The sequence below is a fragment of the Callorhinus ursinus genome, unplaced genomic scaffold, assembly GCF_003265705.2.
Source record: "Callorhinus ursinus isolate GAN/ISIS: 27379988/994484 unplaced genomic scaffold, GSC_fseal_2.0 scaffold10, whole genome shotgun sequence".
Classification (NCBI taxonomy): Eukaryota; Metazoa; Chordata; class Mammalia; order Carnivora; family Otariidae; genus Callorhinus; species Callorhinus ursinus.
In genome coordinates, this window is record NW_027397072.1 from 20,185,645 (window position 1) to 20,204,500 (window position 18,856).

The 18,856-nt window shown below is 38.4% G+C and overlaps 1 protein-coding gene and 1 pseudogene across 7 annotated transcripts in view; one reads left to right on the forward strand and one right to left on the reverse strand.

The window, feature by feature from the left end:
• The window catches only part of NCOA1 (nuclear receptor coactivator 1), a 243,317-nt gene that overhangs the window by 111,302 nt on the left and 113,159 nt on the right, over positions 1-18,856 (forward strand). The window lies entirely within an intron of this gene.
• On the reverse strand, positions 10,950-11,916 carry LOC112821266 (small ribosomal subunit protein uS2-like; annotated as a pseudogene).

The window sequence follows — 18,856 nt, forward strand, 5'->3', positions numbered from 1 at the left end:
TATTACATGCTAGGTAGGGTCTGTTCTACATCCTTCACATGTATTGTAATCTCCTCACAACAGCGCTATAGCTGCTACTCCTGTTCTCATTTTATAAATGAGAAATTGAAGCACAAAGAAATTAAATAGCTATGCAATATTACATAGCTAGCAGGTAGCACAATTAATAACTGAATCCAGATAGTTAATATAATTCCAGAGCGTCTAAGTTTGACCCACAATCCTTATAGTCTTCCAGATACTTAACATTTTATTGATTCCCAGAGGGAATCTAACATTGCAGAATATAGCAAGAAAAATATATTTGACTTATTATATATTCATGTTGCTTCAGTATAGGTTTGGGGAAGCAGAATAGTACAGTAGAAACAGCTTTGATTTACAGTAAGAGGCATGAATCTTTCCTCAGGTGCTTACTGTATAGCTATGAGAAAGCAGTTTATCTTCTCTGGGCTTTTACTTTTTGTACTGGTAAAAGAGGGTAATTATTTTGACTTCATAGAGATTTTGAAGAAACAAATAGAACCTGTAATGTATTGCTTAACCACACGCAAAGTGGAAGGTTAGTGTCAGGATTTATGGTATCCCCTAAGAAAACTGTGTTGACTTACATACAGGAGGTTATAATAAGCCTAGTGTAGGAGCAGATCAGTTGATGGTACTGGTTGATGGTCCTGGTGGGGGCCACGCTGTGTCTCTCTATTGAGAATATACTTGGTGCCAAGCACTGCCCTAGACTCTGGAGATACAGTAGTGAGTAAGACATAGCCTTCCTGCGCTCAAGGAGTTAACTGTCTTGCAGGCATCCATACAGATAGGTAGGCAAATCCTTTGCTAGCTTCTGCAGTGTGGTAAACATAGGGTGTCATGGGGACACATAGGAGGGATACTCAACCAAACCATAGTGGACGAAGAATGGCTTCCCAGAAGGAGAATGATGATGTGGGGGATTAGAATCATAAATCCAGATAGGAGGCAGAACAAAGGCTGGTAGAAATTTGTCATTGCACAGAAGGTGTCCCATTCACTAACAGAATAGGTATGCTCCACATTAATGAAAATATCAGAGATGCTAAGAAAGTGTGCTTTTATCAGGTCGGTGTTGAAGTATTAAGTAAGAGCCTACTTTTAGGGCTAGGCTTTACTACAGTAGTTTTTAAAAGTAAAATATAATAATGAAATTTCTATTAAAGAGCACTTTTCTGAGGTATTATATCCACATGGCCTATGTGCTTGTTATTCAGTACTAGTGTCACATGACGCTATGCTTCTGAGGAGGAGAGAGAGGGAGAAACAGTGATCTTGAGAGGATGGAATGATGATTTGTAAGTTGGGGCAAATATCACCATGTACTGTTTACACGTTTCCTTTTCTCTCATCCTTATTCACATGCGATGAGAAAATATTTGTTTCAGTGGCTCATTTATAGTTCATAAGTTTTAATTTGGTTTAGTACATTGCTCTGATAGGGATTTCATATTGATCAATAAAATTGTAGGTAGGTATAGGAGTTGAGATTTCTTTCCATCTTTTTCTAGTGCCCCTTCCCAGTAAAGTAGCATACTAAAAATATGCAAGGGAAAGACCACTCCTTTGGCAAAACTGGGATATGAAAAAGAGAACGAATGAAGAACTAGAATGGGAGGATTGTGGGACTGGAAGAAAGAAGAGACTATTGGAATGGGAAGTTGTAAGGGATAAAATGAAATCAGTGATTATGGGGATAATGAACGAAGTGGGTCTTTAAAAATAACCCCAGGGCAAGCAGTATCTCTGCGTGTTCTGGCAGCCAGATGAATGTGACTTGAACGTAAGGGTATACTTTGATCTACAGCTCAACTTGTACATCCATATGAGGCCCACCAAGGACTGTGGTGTTCTGCAAGAGTAGTCCCTGACTGGAGCTGGGGAAAGTGGGCAGTTGGTATGGGCGTTTGGAAATATTAGAACCCAGTTGTTGGGGGACTAAAACTCTTAATCCCTCAGGGTTAAGCAGAGGGTAGAAAGAGGAAGGGGAAAATGAAATCAAGTTTGTAAAAATTAATTCTGGAAAAGATCTTTTGGAAAGCTTGTAAAATGAGGTTGAAATTGTAAACATGTTTCCTGTAATAATAAATCTTAGTATACTAGGAGTAGCTGAGTATACTAAGCTATACTTTGAGGGGAGAAAGACAATTTTAGGCCACCCCCACCCCCCAAAAAACCCTTATAATGCTGTACCATAAATTTAGGTAGACTTTTTCCTTATTTGGACCTTTATGGCTTTAAGTTGGGAGAAAGTGATAGACACATTGAGCCTAAAAGCATGTAGGTTCAGTGCTTATGGTAGTATTGGGATATATTGAATTCCTGGTATCTTTGGGACACTTGTGTCTCATTGGGGTTTATTTTAGAAAGGACTCTTGACTACCTCTGGGCACTTTTCGAAGAGTTTGTTATGTTTTAAGGAATTGTGATTCTTTTGGCAGGTTGAAAATAATTCTTGAAACTGGACATTATCATCTCTCTACCTTCAACTTCTGCTGGTTTTCCTCTTACCTTTATTTGTTTTCTCTTTTTTTTCCCCCCACTTGATCTTTCAGCTTTAACTGCTGCCCTGCCCCCAAATATTGGAGTGTTTCCATAGTAATTCATTCTCCTCTCTCTACAGTTTTCCTTGGCCATCTCATGTACTCCACTATCATCAGTATGTCAGAGATTCCAGAACCTTTATATACCACTTGTTTGGAAGTCATCTGGATTTATCTGCTTATATGTCATATTCATAATTAATGTGGACATAACTGAATTCATTAGCCTCTCCCTCAGCCATCTGTTATCTCCTGTAAACTCATTTTTGGCTAAATGGCATTAATATATATATCCAGTCTCCTGTGCCAGCAAACGGTGTTTGTAGGAGCTTATTCAGAGAATATAATTCTGAATATAAACAAAATTTTAGCCAGAAAGATGCCTTATCATAACATTGTTTTTTTTTTTTAAGATTTTATCCATGTATTGATTTATTTTTTTAAGTAGGTTCCATGCCCAGTGTGGGGCTTGAACTCTTGGCCCTGAGCTGAGATCAAGAGTCGCATGCTCTACCGACTGAGCCAGCCAGGCACCCTGTAGTATTGGTTTTTTTTTGACACAGAGAGAGAGGGAACACAAGCAGGGGGAGTGGGAGAGGGAGAAGCAGGCTTCCCGCTGAGCAGGGAGCCTGACGTGGGGCTTGATCCCAGGACTCTGGGATCATGACCTGAGCCGAAGGCAGCCGCTTAACGACAGAGCCAGCCAGGCGCCCCTGTAGTATTGTTTTTAATAGCAACAAATTAGAACCAATCTAAGGTCCTGCACCACTGCATTGATTAAAAACTGTGACACACACACACACACACACACACACACACACACACACCCAGAAATATTTCACAGACAATAGAAATTATGTAGAAGAATACTTAATGACATGAGAAGTTATAGATACATAAATTTAGTGAAAAAAGATGCTTTTAAACAATTATGTGTGCTGTGAATCCATAATCATTAAAATAAAACCATATATGTATCTATGTTTGTAGAAGAGTAAATATACAGGTGTTTGCATTAATTAATTCTGTGTGGAACAGTTACGGGTGAATTTTATATTTTATTCTTTTTATTTACCTGTATTTTCTGGATTTGAAGAGTAAACCTGAACTATGTTTGTAACTCAGACATGTGGACAGTTTGACCTCTCTTTTTCACCCCCAGCTCTTGTTGCTTTAGTCCAATGTCTCGTTCACCTCAGTTGCTGCATCAGCCCAGCTACTCATCTTGTTGGAATTAGACCGCCGCAGCAGCCCTCTTGCCTCCATTGCTCGGCTACCAGAGCTGGCTTCCCAAAAATCTTGGCTAGTTGGGTTCTTCCCTTGCTTAGTCCTCCAGTTTAAGTAGTTAAATGTTAAGTTTCCAAAACCAACAAGAGTAGAATACATTTGAATAATTTTCCCTTGTTAAAATTTGGTCTGAAGACCTGCAGCCAACTGGAATTTGGCCAGCTCAAGACTTAATATAACATTTTCTCCTAACCCTAACAAAGTCACTTTTGACCAGATAGCTATGCCAGGTTTGGGGGGGTGGGGACGGGAGGAAGAAAGGGAGAGAGAAAATATAAATTGAACTCAGGCATTTCCAAATCTTTGCTCTTTGTCCCTTTGTTCTACCTCTGTAACCCGTCACATTTTGCCCTTGCTGGGTATTTGTTTCTATTCAAGGGACAATTTACTAGTTTTCTTGAGTATTTAGTTAGTAAGAACAAATAGCCAAATAATGAAAGTCCATCAGTTTTAGTGCCAATTATTATATCAGCAGATCCTATTAGGAGTATTTATTGAAGCATGTCATGCTAATAGTCCCAGAGTGTAATTATACTTGCAGATTTTTCTTGCTTTCAGGGAGTTTGTAACATGTTCCAGATGGTTAAATAGGAAAGAGTAGACATTTTGTACTGTCTTTTCAATTATGATAAGAATTTGATGTTACATATTATGTTATTATTGCTTTTGTTAGATTTAAACATGAGAGGAATTTAAACACAATGTGTTGGGTTTTTTTTTTCTTTTTTTTTTAAATTTCTTAACTGTGGTCAGCAATAAACAGGACCCATCATAGACACTTTTCCCCTGTTAAGTTGTTTAATTGCTTTAATTTAAGCATCATTAAAATGAGATAATTGCATCTTAAGCATTAATTCTTTTATGAATGCAGTCCTTTATTCTTGGAAAGTATTTACTTGGGTTTGTTTTAGACTTAAAATTACGTGGTGAACCTTCTTGAAAAAACTTAAGACTGAAATAGAATAATTTTTTGCAAACTGTTGATGGTTCTTTGACCTTTTTCTGCAAAGTGGTATGACCTTAGATTCAACATCAGTGGGACATGCACTTTAAATTTGCCAGTGATAAATGATGACTTTTCATTCATCTTTTCATTCTCTTGTCTACCCTTCACTGACCATCCACCTACTTTCATTTGAAAGGAAGTTTACCAAAGATTAGGCATATAGCATGTGAACATAGAATAGAATAGTTTGTGGGTCATGGGGATCCAGACCCATAAACTTCGGTTTCTTATGACCTCATATCAACCAGTTTGCTAACTGGTTAGTTGACTTGGAGAAATACGTTATTTTTCGATGAGAAACAGACTACTCTGTACTTCAGTTTAACCACCTGTATATTTTTGTAATGTAATTTTTGTGTGGATGGGGGAAAATTGGTCTTGACCCTTAGACTACCATTCTCTGTCCTTGAAGCTCTCTTCAGGATTTCTTGTATACAAGAAGACAAGCAAAAACAGCAACAACAAACAAACCATAAAAATATAATGTCAAGGGTGCCTGGGTGGCTCAGATGGTTGGGCATCTGCCTTCAGCTCAGGTCATGATCCCAGGGTCCTGGGATCGAGTCCCGCATCGGGCTCCCTGCTCCTTGGGAGCCTGCTTCTCCCTCTGCCTCTATCTCTCTGTCTCTCATGAATAAATAAATAAAATCTTTAAAAAAAATATAATGTCAAAGTTACATTTTTGGTAATGAATACTGTAGACTATTCCTGAAAGATTTTGTAGGAATGAAGCGAGTAGTTTACATTCTGTATCATCCAGCAAGACTTACTTCCTGTAATTTGCCTTTAAATATCTTTGTTCATTCTCAGACTTTCCTATTCCTTACTAAGCTGCCACCTTTCTACCTCTTCTTGACCTTCTCTCCCCCAAACAGCCTTCTCAGCCTCTGCAGACTCTTCAGTCTTCCTCATACCTACTGTACAGATTCTTTACAGTTTTTCCAGGTAAAATTCTTATCCTTTCTTTAAAATTCTTTAAATTCCTTCCCAGCAAGATCAAAGGTAGCCCAAACTGAGACTTAAGAAAAGCATGTCTTTGGGGGAGATTCTGTTTATCTTTCTATAATAAACTGGCATTAAATTGGGATTTCTATTTTTATGGCTATTGCCAAGTTTTATATAGTTTGGTGTGTTTAGCATGTACAACAACTGTCATGATAAAGTTATTATTAACCATTCAAGTTTACGAGTCTGGGAATATGGAAAACAATATGGGCAAATTTAATTTTCTTATTTTTGTGTGTGTTTGTTTTAAAGATTTATTTATTTATTTGAGAGAGAAGGAGCATGGGTGCACACATGGGGGAAGGGGCAAGAGGGAGAGAATCTTCAAGCAGACCCTGCGCTGACTGGGGAGTGCATGTGGGGATCTACCTTATGACCCATGAGATCATGACCTGAGCCAAAACCAAGAGTCAGATGCTTAACTGACTGAGCCACCCACGTGCCCCTGTGTGTGTTTTTAAAATGTTTTATATATTCCCTGTGCCATATGTAAAAATTTGATTTTCTACAAAAGAGATGTTTAGGTGGGATTAATTTTTACAAGAATGATTCAGGGGCACCTGGGTGGCTCAGTCAGTTGAGCATCAGACTCTTGATTTCGGCTCAGGTCATGATCTCAGGGTCCTGGGATTGAGCTCTGTGCTCAGCAGGGAGTCTGCTTATAGTTTTTCTCTCTCCCTCTCCCTCTGTCCCCCCTCCCCTCCACTTGAATTCTCTCTCTCAAATAAATAAATCTTTAAAAAAATAAAAGAATCGTTCACACTAGGATTTCATTGAATGAAATATTTTAGCTTTGCATATAAAGAATGAGATTTGATGTATAAATTTAATATATGCAAGACCTTTCCAGGCATATCTATATGAGTTAGATGTATGTGATGAAATTTAGGCTAATTAGGGAAAATATCTCTCTGGTAGGTGGGAAGAGATGATAACAGGATATGATATTTGAAAAGCAATTCTATTTTGAATTCCTGATACCATCTTTCATCTGGTTAACTAAGCTAGAAATTTTCCTTACATCTCTCTCTTTTATCCACTGCACTTTCCTCATTAGGTGGAAGGGGGTTGTGACTGTGACTCCCGTAATCATGGGGCCCCAGAGGGTTTACTTATCCTTTGACCCCTTGCCTAGAATATGACATTTGAAACATCTAGAAAATTGCAACAATGGTACTTCATTTCTCATCTTTCCTGAGGTTTCCTTTGTCCCCTAAATATATATCTTATATATTTAAAATCTCTTTATTTTTCTGTTTTCCCTTAGAATACTTTAACCACCACACCCCTGAACATGGGTCCTGTCTGTAGATTCAGATTTTATTTTTTGGTATATGTTCAGGCAAGTATCTAAGCAGAGCTCATGAATTTGCATTCCCCATGGGTCCAGTTTGTTATAGATCTCTGTATTCCTGTATCCTAGGAGGCTCGGTTAGGAATTAATACACACCTTTGTCTCATTTCCCCAAACCTAATGTTTGACCTTACTCTGTTAGCTGACTATCAAGTTCAGTTTGCAGCATGATAGGCAACATCGTAGTACTCGTGATACCTCTAGTCCCCATGTATTTTGACCCATTAACTGTTGAGAGGAAGATGCTCAGCCACTTCTAGGAAGTCAGGCTGAATCAATTTACCTGTCTAGCAAAATGGATGATGAATGTAGGAGAAGGAGAGCCATATAGCAGTGGGACCTCTTAGCGCACATTGTCCACACCTGCCAGTTACATAGCTAGTTAGTGTACTAGAGTTCAATAAAAATAAGAATTTTCTTCCCTTCTGGGGAGGAGGAAGGGTAGCTGCAATGGTAAAAGTTTCTGAAACCAGCCTTTCTAAGCCTCAGCACGATTGGCATTGTGGGTCACATAATTCTTTGTTGTGGGGACTGACCTGTATGTCATAGGATTTTCAGAAGCATCTCTGGCCTCTACCCACTAGATACAAGTAGCATTCCCATACTCCAAGTTGTGACAAGCAAAAATGCCCCTGGAGGGAATTAAAGGTCCCAGTTGAGAGCGGCTGCCCTACAATTAATGCACTTTTGATTATATCATGAGGACAGATTCTTTGAAGGTGGATTGTTTTTTATGTACATTTTAATTATTTTGGTAACTCCAGAAAGGCAGTACCAATTTACATACCTTTTAAAAATATATATATATTATTTATTTATTTGAGAGAGAGAGAATGAGTGGGGGCTGGGAGAGAGAGACGCAGGCTTCTCGCTGAACAGAGAGCCTGATGCGGGGCTCGATCCCAGGACTCTGGGACCATGACCTGAGTCGAAGGCAGACACTTAACCGACTGAGTCACCCGGGGCCCCACCCTCCATTTACATTCCTAACAATGATGTGGGACATTGCACAATTCCCTAGACCCTCACTAATGCTGGATTTTGTCAGTCTTTTAGCTCTACCAGCCTAGTAGATGAGAAATTACTTTTCCTTAATTTTAATTTAATCCAAACAGTTATTAATTAGGTTGGTTGTATTCTTATTTTTATTGTCCAATTATATGTCATCTAATGTGCATTACTTTTTAAATTTTTTGCCCATTTTTTCTGGGATTAACTTAGTCACTTGTGGGATTATGAAATTGTTTTCATTGTTAGGAATTTTTCATTGTTTTTTGGTCAAAATTACCATGTTTTCTTTATAGTTTCTCGCTTAATTTATAACTAGCTTTATGCCCATATGTTTCCCAGTATTGAAGCTATTCAAGTATTGAAGTGTTGTATATAAGGTACTTGATAGATTTTTAAATTAAATTGAGCATAGAAGAACACTAGTACTTTATCTAAGGAAACAATGTGCGTGTGTGTGTGTGTTCATGTGTGCATGAACATGTGTGTGTATGTTCTTGTGCGTTTACATGGGCATTGAAGAAAAGAGGGCTAGACTGAGCACATTTACCAGACATTGGAAAGATATTGAGAAGCTGAAGACAACCAGGAGAGTGTAGTTTCTTATGATGTGCGTGAAAGCTCAAAGAGAATATTGACTTTAGGATGGACAGAAGGTTCACCTCAAATCTCCCTAACCAAATTCTGTGAGGCCAGGTAAGTGATAAGGGTTCAAAGCGTTAAAAGGAGTTAGAGGTGACAATTCAGAGAAGTGATATAAGAAGAAGGATATAGAAGGCTTAAATTTCAGAGTGTAAGTAAAATGGGATTTTGAAATCTAGGTGTAGGTTGGTGGGAGAGCCCAGCTTATATGGATTATATATTGCACTTTATAATTTTTTCCATGTATATTGGGAAATTTCTGTTCTTTAGTATTCCTGGATGTCATCTTATTTTCCCGTCCCATGCTCTGGATGGCCATCTTTTCCTTTGAACACACCTTTGCCCTCTTCTTTAAGAACAGAGAAAGAGATAGAAAGTATATATCTAGAGCAAAAATTCTCAAAATAAGGTCTGCAGATTCCTGGGGGTCTGCATTAGTCTGTTTAGGCTGCCAGAACAGAATACCACAGACTTTGTGGCTTAAACAACAAAATGTATTTTCTCATTATTCTGGGCACTGGAAGTTCAGTATTAAGGGGCTGGCAGTATTGGTTTCTGGTGAAGCCTTTTCTTCCTGGTTTGCAAAAGACCACCTTTTCACTGTGTCTTCCCATGGCCTTTCCTCTGTGGGTATACTCCTGATGTCTCTTCCTTTTCTCATAAGGACATTAATCCTGTTGGATTAAGGCCCCATCCTATGGTGTTAATTAACCTTAATTAGCTCCTTAAAGACCCTATCTCTAAATGCAGTCACATTGGAGGTTAGGGTGTCATCATACAAATTTTGGGGAGACAAAATTCAATCTGTAACAGGGTCCCAAGATCTTTTCATGGGGTCTACAACATCCAGATGTTTTTGTTTTTTGTTTTTTTTTAAGATTTTATTTATTTATTTGTCAGAGAGAGAGAGAGCACAAGCAGGGGGAGTGGCAGGCAGAGAGAGAAGCAGGTTCCCTGCTGAGCAAGGAGCCTGATCCCAGGGTTCTGGGATCAAGTCAGGAGCTGAAGGCAGACACTTAACCAACTGAGCCACCCAGGTGTCCCTACAACATCCAAATGGTTTTATGAATAATACTAAGATGTTATTTGCCTTTTCTAATGCATAGACATTTTCATTGAGGGTACAGTAGTAATGGAAGGTAAATCTGGTAGCTTACCACAAATCAAGGCAGTGGTACTCGACTATATTTGTGAGCTTTAATCTTCTTCAGTGCTACATATTTGCAGTAAAGAAAAAAATAGATTATTAAAGGGCTATTAAGTATTCTAAAATTTGCTTAGTTTTAATTTATAATACAATAAATATTGATAATCTATATAAATTAAATCTCTTTTTAGTCCTCTGTAATTTTTAAAATTTCTTTTTCTTGTCTGATTGCTGTGGCTAGGACTTCCAGTACTATGTTGAGTAAAAGTGGTGAGAGAGGACATCCTGGTCTTCTTGTTCCTGATCTTAGGGGAAAAGCTCTCAGGTTTTCACCATTGAGTATGATGTCTGCTATGGGTTTTTTATATATGGCCTGTATTATGTTGAGGTATGTTTCCTCTAAACCTACTTTGTTGAAAGTTTTTATCATGAATGGATGTTGTACTTTGTCAGATGCTTTTTCTGAATCTGTTGAGATGATCATATGGTTTTTGTCCTTTCTCTTGTTAATGTGATGTATCATGGTGAATGTTGTTTTTTTTTAAATGTATTGTTGAATTTGGCTTGGAGTCCTCAATTTTTAAAAGTGTAAAGGAGAGGTGACAGTTCAGAGAAGTGATAGTGTAGAGAGAGAGAGAGAGAGGATAGTGGGGGGAGGAGCAGAGGGAGAGGAACAAGCGGACTCCCTGCCGAGCAAAGAGCCCGACTCAGGGCTCAATCCTCTGACCCTGAGATCATGACCTGAGCTGAAACCAAGAGCTGCATAATTAACTGACTGAACCACCCAGGTGTCCCGGAGCAGGGGCTTTTTGTGCCGAGTTTTTCACACATACTATGACATCATTCATTTCTGAAATCCTTTTGGGATGAAGTGGTTTTTTTTTTTTTTTTTTTTTTTTACAAACTTTATTTTCTGTCAGCCTTTTCCATTTCTATTTCTGTTTTGTTTGCCTTTGTGGAAGAGCAGCTTAAGACCACTCAGTGGTTGTTCCTACCCATTCAGTGGCCTGAGCAGTGGGAGCTGCAGACCAGTCTTCAGTGGCCGGCTGGGCGCTCCAGTCTTCAGTAGGGAACTGCTGAATAGGCACCGAGGGCACCTGCACGCCTTCAGACCAGTCTGCGACTTCAGGCTAAGTAGCAGTGAATTCAGGAGCTGGAGCTGTCCACTCACCCTGAAATTCCTCCTTGGTCACAGCCTTTTCAGCAGCGGCCTGCTCTTCCTGTTCAATCTCTTCACATTCTCTGTAGAAGTAGAGATCAGGCATGACCTCCCATGGGTGTTCACGGGAAATGGTGCCACGCATGTGCAGAACTTCCCTGGCCAGCACCCACCACATCAGACCCACTGAGTGAGCTCCCTTGTTGTTGTAAGGGATGGCAGTGTCCACATAGCGCAGAGGAGAGTCTGTGTTACACAGAGCAATGGTAGGCAGGTTAACATAGGACGCCTCTGTAAGAGGCTGGTGGTCAGCCCTGGGATCAGTAACCACCAGAAATCTTGGCTCCCGGAAGGCTGCCTGGATCTGGTTAGTGAAGGTTCCAGGAGTGAAGCGGCTGGCAATAGGAGTGGCTCCGGTAGCAGCAGCACATTTCAGCACAGCTCTCTGGCCAGTATTCCTGGACGATATGACACTGACATCAGCTGGGTTTTCAGTGGCAACAATGGCACGAACTGCCAGCAGAAGCTTCTCTCAGGTTCTCTTCAGATTTATGATGTAGATACCATCACTTTTCCTTTTGTAGATGTACTGTTCCATTTGAAAGTCAAGGTTGGTGCCACCTAAATGGGTTTCTGCTGCAAGGAATTTGAGGACATTCTCCTCCTTCATTTGCAGGACATCAAGGGCTCCAGACACTGTGAAAGTTTCCCTTTAAGTTACGACGGGAACGCAAAACAACGCCGTATAGACCCTTCCCTGGGTAGCTCGGAAAGGCTGAAGTTTTTATTATATGTAATCTCAGCTCAGACATTACCCTCACATACACACTGGCCTTAATACTCCATCTAATGTGTAAAAGTAGCTCCCCTTGTAACTCTGCCTCAAATTATTGTTTTATTTACTGATCTTTTCCTCTCACTGGAATGTGAGCTTTGAAGAGTGGGAACTTCATCTCTCTTGTTCACTGCCACTCCCAAGCACCTGCTATTGTGCTTACCACACATCGGGCACTTGAATATGTGAGTCTTGAATCACTCTGCCTGTTAAAAAAGAAATGATGTGTACTGAGTAAAAGAAATAATAACAAAATTCTATAATCTGATTTTAAAATACCTTATAATGTGTATTAACCTGTTTTTTGAAGTCATGAGGCTAAGGTGTCTGGTTATTGTCCGCCCCCCCTCACCCGAAGATACTGTGCATGCCCCTAGATGGAAAGTGATAGTTAAATGTAACTGTAGATTAGCATACCTCATTATGTGATCATAACTTTGCATTCCAAAAAATGGAATTACTTATTAAAACCTCTAAGCACATATGCAGGTCACTTCTCTATTTTAAAAGGTAATATGTAATTTAGAAATATTACAAAAAGAAACAGAAATATCTAGATACAAGCATTTTTATTGGTTAACTTTAGTGAATATCTATTCTTTGCTGCCCTTGAGAGGTACAAAGAGGTAGTAAGACTGTCTTTCTCTTGACAGTGTGTGGAGTAAACTGAGCCCGCACTTAGAAAAATGTGTAATGCAAACACTCATCTGATAAAGTATATGCCAATTTTAACTGTTACCTAAAGTGATCTAACCTGTGTTTTGTAAAATGCCATCTTAGTACAATGCCGTCTTCTAACACATGTAAAACCTGTATTGGGAATTAAAATCCTGTCTGAGCATCCCGCCATAGTGTTTTGGAGATTTAGAACAGCTTAGTTTTGATAGTCTTCAACAGCTGCCTTCTGATTCAGTAAAGTTGCTCTTCAAGAAAGAACTAAACACTTGTAGTTTAGGTGTTACATTTCATTTTTAGCTCTTTGAATGTGGACTCTCTCCAACATCCTGGTGTTTTCTCTCGCCTTGTAGCAAAAACAGAGAGATAAATTATATTGCAGAATGTTGCCACAGAAATGGACTTTCTCCAATTAGTAGAGACTAATCCAGCAGGTTTACTACTTTCAGCTTTCTGTTACCCATGTGTTCTCACCCTCAAACCTGTGCCTAATCCCTTATATTAACAATCTAGTGTACCCCCGCCCCCCATGCCAGTGATACCGCTCTTGGATTTGTTTAGAAAGATGTAATGTCCTTTGACCAGTTTAATGATCCACATTCTCTTTAAGCTTTTAACTGCATTGCTATTGTTGAATTGGAATAGGTTCAGTAATAACATAATTTAACCTTTTAAAATTATGTACCTACTCTGTGCAAGTTAAAAAACATCCATCTAGGAGCTTAAAGTCTAGTGAGGGAGAGAGGCAGTAAGCACATAATCACACAAATAGGTCAATATAAATTTTGCAAAATGCTAAGGAGGAGAAGTAGAAAGTGCTATTGAAGTATAAGGAAGGGCTGATTTAGATTACTGTGGTAAGAGTAGTAGAGTTTTAGCTGAAGCTTGAACAGTGAATAGGAATTGGGCAGGTAAAGAAAATAAAAGATTATTTGCAACAGAGAATATATTATAGTGAAGGCCATGGAGTGGGGAAGAAAGACTGGACAGTAGGTAGGAACTCAGGAAGGACCAGTGCTGCTAAAACATACCATGCTATGGGAAGAGTGGCTATGTCATGAGTTTGGGATTTTATTATAAGTGAGATAAAACCTCATGGAAGGGGTTTAAACAGGAATAGGATATCAGATTTGTATGTATGTGGACAAGGACTTATTTTCGAAATAGGCTAGATGGGGCATGGTGATTGAGTACAATATAGGATGTGACAGTGGAAAAAATTTCAAAGGTGATATCCGGGTTTCTGTGGTAGCATTGGGTGAGTGTGAAGGTACCTCCCCTGCTCTCCCCCCCCCTCCCCCCGGCTAGGGAATAGCCAAGGAAAAGAATATAGAGGAGTTTAGTTTGGAACTTCTTAATAAATAGGCAGATGCTTATAGGTGTGGAGTTTAAAATAGAGCATAAAAATAGTAGGAGCATTCTTTTGCGAATAACTTGTGTTCAGAATAGATGTGTTTATATGACATCCAAAAGAGATATTAAACTTAGTTGGCTATGATCTGTTAATCATTTCACAGTGTTTACTATGTGCCAGGCATCATTTTAAACAACTTAAAAATACTAAGTGTTTACTCTTCTAACAACTTTGGAATAGGTACAAGTATTATTCTGCTTGTTTGTAGAGCAGGAAACTAAGGCATGGAGAGGTTAAGATCAGAAAGTTAGTGATAGTGGAGTTGAGCTCCGGAATCCATACTTGTAACCATAATGCACTATGTCTCAGGTATAAGAAGGGAATGTGGTTGCCTATAGGCAGATATGGATAGCTAAAGCTCAGTTAATTTCACGGATGTGAGGTTCATATTCTATCAGTATGCTAGTGTTTACTAATCTATTATTGATGGGCATTTGGGTTCTTACCATTTTTTGCTCTCATAAACAATGCTGGCATGAACATCTTTCTTCATACCTCTTATCCACATACACAAAGAATTTCCTTGGAGTCACAGTTCTCTTTAATGCTGGGTGCACTCAGAATTCTTGCCCTTACCAAGATTTATTTCCCGGCTGGAGTCCCCTTGGAGCTCATGCTTTTACCATGGAGCAACATTTTCATATCTTTCCAACATAATACAGTTTCTTCTAACAACACCCATGAATTTACCCAGATATTTTAAGACATCCAAAAATTATGTGAAGAGGTGGTTTTTTTCTGGAGAGAGATTACCAGGTTTTCATAAAAGCATTTTGTAATCATAACAGCAATGAAGTCAGCCTTCTAAAAATCAAAGATTAAGAAGGAAAAATAAGTAAATATTGCCATCCTATTAAAAAAATAAACAATTTCATCTTTAAAGTCTTTTTTTAGGCGTCCTCTTCATAGTGTTAATAAGAAAAAAACGGAGATATTAAATAAACTTTACATACATTTTTAAATTATTTTTTTAACATTAATGTGGCTGGCTTGATTTCAGATTTTATTTAAATTATTTTTGCCTTTGATTTGGAGAGCATGACTCTTGCATGATCAGTAGAAGGAGGTTTGGTAGCATCATTCTTTCTTTATTCTTCTGTGAAAAACTTACAGTCTCAAGGAAAAAAAACCCATTTCGCTCAAAGTTTTAGGTGCCACCTTCTTTCTTAAATTTTATTTGGGGTAGAATTAATAAGAACAGAGAAGTTACTATGGAATCTTAACTCTATGTAAACCAAAGTAATTTCTAATTGCTACTAGTGTTAATGGTTTATCTACAATGACCCACTACAGGACTGCAGCATAGCTAACCAAAGCTAGTGCCATCACACCCAGATTTTGGCTAACATTATCCCTTTCTCTCCCCATCAAAAAGCACATCATAAAGAAGAAGAGTTAACGTCATGTAATAACAGCTAAAGTCATGTTGTAATAATGATAATCTTGAATCTGCACTAATTTTATGGAAGTAATGACTGCATAAACATTGTAATTTTAAGTGTTATTAGTAACAGGTTACTTTCATCACACTTCACAGTTATGGTATGTGGGCTGGGGGAGAGAATCTACTGCCCTTAGAGATTTGAAATTTTCTTTTACTTCCTCACAGAGAAGAGAACAGTAGACCACAGATTCTTTTGATACTCATCTCATAAGGTAACAGTTGATAACGAAAGGTGGATTTTTTTCTGCTTTCCCAAAGTCAGAATCCATGGTATCAGCTAATGTGTATGAAGAGACGTTCCTTTGATCTAAAGGTGGTCCTTTTTAAAACTTTCCTAATTAACTGTTGTATAGGCCATACTGCCTGTTGTTAGTTCTCTTTCTGTCATATCATTCATTATGTTATTGAGCAATTTCAATGGTTGATCAGTTCTTGAGAATGTCAGGATGGTGGATTTTAAAATTGTCAGAAAGATTAAGGTGTAAATAACATACATGAAGCAAAACTTTAAAAAGATTATGAAATAACAGGATGATTGAAAATAAACAAGTAAAATATTACGGATAATAACATAGTATTTGATTCCAGGTAAAGGTGGTGGGTTGAGCACACAGTTCATATTGTTCCCTCACCACAGTTAAATTAAACAACAACAAAAATAAAGTCAGTAAGGGTTGTTGTTGGGTTGTTTTTAGTCATAAATCCAGGGATGTAGGAGAATTGGAGAAAAATAGGGGGAATTTTTCAAGGCCAGAAAACAGCTAGATGAGTGGTAGCAATCTTGTTAAACCTAGGAAAGCCCAGTTTTACAAGGGGAAAGCTAAGGACTGATGGAATTTGTACTGGTGAATCTCCAAAGGGCTCAGGCAGTGTTAGTGTGGTGCAACTTTGAAAGTGGAAGGTGAAGAAGGGTAAGGAACTAAAATAAGGAGGATTGTTTAAAAGATGTTTAAGAAACAGTTAAATGGGGGCACCCGGGTGGCTCAGTCGTTTGGGCATCCAACTCTTGATTTCAGCTCAAGTCATGATCTCAGAGTTGTGAGATCGAGCCCCATGTCAGGCTCTGCACTGGGCATGGAGCCTGCTTGAGATTCTCTCTCCCTCTCCCCACCTCTAAAAAAAAAAAAAGAAGAAGAAGAAATAGCTAGATGCCTGGATCTTCTTCACTCTTTGCCACTGTTCTAATGAACTGCTCCTATCTTGACAGGTATATTCTCTGGATTAAAACAGAGGGCCACTGGGCTAGTGGACAACAGGCATGTTGAGGGGGAGGGGGATTAAATGAGCATTGGCATTTTGAATAATGAGAGCCCCTGCCCTCTTCTCTGTCATTGGCTTCCCATACTGAGGCCTTTATCCTACAGGCAGGAACAGGAAGAATCTTCTATGAAGAATATGACTTGCCCATTAATAAAGGCAAAAAGAACTGTACATAAATACTGTACTATATTTGGTCAGTTTGTTTTTTATGGAGTACAGGTTAACAGTTCTGAAACTACTTTATATGTATGCAGGTGTTGAACAAATAAGTGAATAAGTGGTAGATAAGGGGAACCAGGTTTCTCACATTACTATTTGTACTCTAGTGAAGAGCCTGCCCAGGTTGCCCTGTGGTGAAGGTCACAGTCAATAGCCCCACATATTTAATTAGAGCTTTAAATAAACTTTTTATTCCCAAAGATCTAAATACCATGAAGCATCTAAGGAAAGCACCCACTATGAATAACGGAAACCAAAATAAATAAATCTAGAATACAAAACAACTTGCTGAAAACAGACTATACAGCCGAGAAAATTTTATGTATATTTACATACATACACACACATACACATCCAGCCATATATAGATATATATGCATATACACACACGTACGTATATACATACACCATATGTGTGTATAAAATATCTTCAGCAAGATGGGATGCTACATCTGTAAAGCAAGAATAGGATATTTTAAAAAGAGCATTCAGAAAACAAAGAATTCTTATAAATTAAGAATATGTAGCAGAGAAAAACTCAGTAGAAGTATTGGACAATGAATTGAGGAAAATTGTTTAGAATGTGGAGTAAAAAGGAAAAGAAATGATAAACAGGAGATGGAAGAAAATAAGAAGATGAATCTAGGAGGGTCAACTTACTAGTGTTAGGAGTTCCAAAAAGAGAGAACAGAATACATGAAGGGAAAGAAGAAAGTAAATAGTATAGTTCAAGCAAATTTCTCAGAACTAAAAGTGCCTATTGGGTGCCCAGCATAAAGGAAGAAAAGAGACCAATGCCAGTTCAAAGAAGAGGATATCCACATAGTCGACTAAGATGCTCAGTCTCCGTAATAGTCAAGGAAATTCAAATTGAAATGAAATCCCATTTTCATCCATTAGACTGTTAAAAAATAAAGTCTGTTGATATCAGGTGTTGGAAAGAGTGTGGGGGAAATGGTTCTTATACATTGCTAGTGGGAGTATGAAACAACCATTTTGGCAAGCGGTTTGAGGAATGGTGAGTAGAGTGGAAGATATGTAGCTACTGTAACTCAGAAATACACTCCTGGGTATTGCCATTAGAAATTCTTGCACTTGTGCATATGAAAATATGAGCAAGAAACCATGTACAAGAACACTCATTGAGGTATTATCTATAAAAATGAAAATTTGCAGACCACTTAAATACAGGAATGGCTGAGACCAGGTATATTCACATACATGTATGAATGAAACTCATATGTATGCACACTTCAGCAAGGATAGAGCTCCAAAATGTAATGCATGATATCAACAAAATGCAGGATTTATGTGTACTATACAGTTAAAACACTTATATTTTAAAATACAAAACGTTAATGTATATTGTTTACGGATACACACACACGTACATATTCACAATTCAGATGTACTAAATTCACGACAATGGTTATCTCTGTCAAAGGGAGGGGGGATGAACAGAGTGGGCTCTGTGTCAGTGTGGGGACTTCTGATTTATTGGTAGTGCTTCATTTCTTTCTTTTTTCTGTTTTTTGAAGGGAATTTTTAAAAAATTTTTTATTGTTAATCACCATACCTTACATCATTAGTTTTTGATGTAGTGTTCCATGATTCATTGTGCATAACACCCAATACTCCATTCAATATGTGCCCTCTTTAATACCCATCACCAGGCTAACCCATCCCCCTACCCTCCTCCCCTCTAGAACCCTCAGTTTGTTTTTCAGAGTCCATCATCTCTCTTGGTTCGTCTCCCCCTCTGACGTACTCCCCTTCATTCTTCCCCTCCTGCTATCTTCTTCTTTTTCTTTTTTCTTAACATATGTTGCAT